This window comes from Pseudophryne corroboree, unplaced genomic scaffold, assembly GCF_028390025.1.
Source record: "Pseudophryne corroboree isolate aPseCor3 unplaced genomic scaffold, aPseCor3.hap2 scaffold_597, whole genome shotgun sequence".
Classification (NCBI taxonomy): Eukaryota; Metazoa; Chordata; class Amphibia; order Anura; family Myobatrachidae; genus Pseudophryne; species Pseudophryne corroboree.
Window position 1 is genome coordinate 320,829 of NW_026970195.1, and position 2,969 is coordinate 323,797.

A 2,969-nucleotide genomic window follows, 5' to 3' on the forward strand; every position below is an offset into this window, starting at 1 on the left:
CGGATAGGGACGCCCGGCAGTGCCCAGCAGTGCAGGGTGAGCGATTCGGCCGGGTAGGAGCACCAGAGGGAATAAGGATGGGTATCAGGAGTTTGGTGGCCGGGGAGCTCCCGAGACCTGCTGCCTACTCCTTAGCCGTCGTGGCCACGCCCAAGTACCAATGTGTTTATTCGTTAGTTGATGGAAGAAACATCTTACAAAAACTCTCCAGATTATTGATTTTTTAATGTTTTTCTAGGAAACGTTCTAGATGTATGCTTATTAGCCTTTGTCAGTAGGCACTTTTTGCAAAGTGTCTCTGTGGCGCAATCGGTTAGTGTGTTCGGCTATTAACCGAAAGGTTGGTGGTTCAATCCCACCCAGGGACCTTATTAAACTTGTGATCAGATTTTGGTGATATTTAAGTAGACAAGTCAAAATTTCAAACCCCCTCTTATGGTGTAGGGTACATGGCCTTCTCTGATGTAATCAGAGTTAGATTTGATTCAGTGATTTTATAAAAAACAGCTAGGAAGCACAATTTAGCAGTGGGTTGCAGAGAAAAAAAATATGCTAGCAAAAAAAATCCAATTGAGTGATTAAACAGCTCTTCATTTTCTGGCTTTATTTTTATGCTAACAAATTTGTTCTCTGAAAAGTGTCCACAAAGCCAAGTCTCTGATTAACACCGTTGTAGGGATGGTTTTTCACCTATTACTAAATTAAACTTGCTTCATTGGAAAGGCAGCAAGATGCATCCTCATTTCAATGTCTACTGAAATAATACAGGTTGACACCAGGAAACATTAACGCCACTGCATCCTTGCTGCTTTCTCATGTGGAAGTCTGTTTAATGTGAAAACAAGGTGATATCTAATTATCACACAGGTAAGGAATTAAGAAAATCTTTATTTAAGGGTGAAGATGTTTCTCACAAAATCGTTGCCCCAATGCATCATTGAAATTCAAGCTGGAAAGATGATTTTAATATATCACTTGTACATTTTGTATTGCTCTTCTGGTGACAATGTAGTTTGTTTTTGTCAATTACCATTTTAATAATAGGGTAAAGAAAATGAAGTGGATTTTTGAAAGAAAACAATACTGTCAATATACTATTAAAACAAATTAAAATGGTAAAAGTTATTGTACTTTAAGTAAAAATAAAAGAGACAAAATATCAATCCCAGTTTTGGATTACTTTAATTAACAAAAAAAAATGCATATAGCAGAGGATAGTTTCAATCTACCTATCTCTGGGTTATGGGCCCAGCATGCTTCCATTGCAGTACTCTGCTGCACATGTAAGTGCAAGAGATCCTGAAGCACTCACTCATCATGGGAAAGTACCAATGTGTTTCTTCATTGGTTGATGGAAGAAACATCTTACAAAAACTCTCCAGATTATTGACTTTTTAAAGTTTTTCTAGGAAACGTTCTTGATGAATGCTTATTAGCCTTTGTCAGTATGTACTTTTTGCAAAGTGTCTCTGTGGTGCAATTGGTTAGTGTGTAAGGCTATTAACCAAAAGGTTTGTGGTTCAATCCCACCCAGGAACGTAATTGACCTTGTGATCAGATTTTGGTGATATTTAAGTAGACAAGTCAAAATTTCAAACCCCCTCTTATTGTGTAGGGTACCTGGCCTTCTCTGATGTAATCAGAGTTAGATTTGATTCAGTGATTTTATAAAAAACAGCTAGGAAGCACAATTTAGCAGTGGGTTGCAGAGAAAAAAAATATGCTGGCAAAAAAAATCCAATTGAGTGATTAAACAGCTCTTCATTTTCTGGCTTTATTTTTATGCTAACAAATTTGTTCTCTGAAAAGTGTCCACAAAGCCAAGTCTCTGATTAACACCTTTGTAGGGATGGTTTTTCACCTATTACTAAATTAAACTTGCTTCATTGGAAAGGCAGCAAGATGCATCCTCATTTCAATGTCTACTGAAATAATACAAGTTGACACCAGGAAACATTAACGCCACTGCATCCTTGCTGCTTTCTCATGTGGAAGTCTGTTTAATGCGAAAACAAGGTGATATCTAATTAGCACACAGGTAAGGAATTAAGAAAATCTTTATTTAAGGGTGAAGATGTTTCTCACAAAATCGTTGCCCCAATGCATCATTGAAATTCAAGCTGGAAAGATGATTTTAATATATCACTTGTACATTTTGTATTGCTCTTCTGGTGACAATGTAGTTTGTTTTTGTCAATTACCATTTTAATAATAGGGTAAAGAAAATGAAGTGGATTTTTGAAAGAAAACAATACTGTCAATATACTATTAAAACAAATTAAAATGGTAAAAGTTATTGTACTTTAAGTAAAAATAAAAGAGCCAAAATATCAATCCCAGTTTTGGATTACTTTAATTAACAAAAAAAAAGCATATAGCAGAGGATAGTTTCAATCTGCCTACCTCTGGGTTATGGGCCCAGCATGCTTCCATTGCTGTACTCTGCTGCACATGTAAGTGCAAGAGATCCTGAAGCACTCACTCATCATGGGAAAGTACCAATGTGTTTCTTCGTTGGTTGATGGAAGAAACATCTTACAAAAACTCTCCAGATTATTAACTTTTTAAAGTTTTTCTAGGAAACGTTTTAGATGAATGCTTATTAGCCCTTGTCAGTATATACTTCTGCAATGTGTCTCTGTGGCGCAATCAGTTAGTGTGTACGGCTATTAACCAAAAGGTTGGTGGTTCAATCCCACCCAGGTACGTAATTGACCTTGTTATCAGATTTTGGTGATCTTTAAGTAGACAAGTCAAAATTTCAAACCCCCTGTTATGGTGTAGGGTACCTGGCCTTCTCTGATGTAATCAGAGTTAGATTTGATTCAGTGATTTTATAAAAACATCTAGGAAGCACAATTTAGCAGTGGGTTGTAGAGAAAAAGAAATATGCTGGCAGAAAAATCCAATTGAGTGATTAAACAGCTCTTCATTTTCTGGCTTTATTTTTATGCTAACAAATTTGTTCT

The 2,969-nt window shown here is 36.4% G+C and overlaps 1 non-coding gene across 1 annotated transcript; it reads left to right on the forward strand.

Annotated features, from left to right (window-relative positions):
- The first annotated feature begins 294 nt into the window (after positions 1 to 294).
- On the forward strand, positions 295 to 368 carry TRNAN-AUU (transfer RNA asparagine (anticodon AUU)). Its single transcript has one exon. It is a non-coding gene; the product is annotated as a tRNA-Asn (tRNA).
- The last annotated feature ends 2,601 nt before the right edge of the window (positions 369 to 2,969 follow it).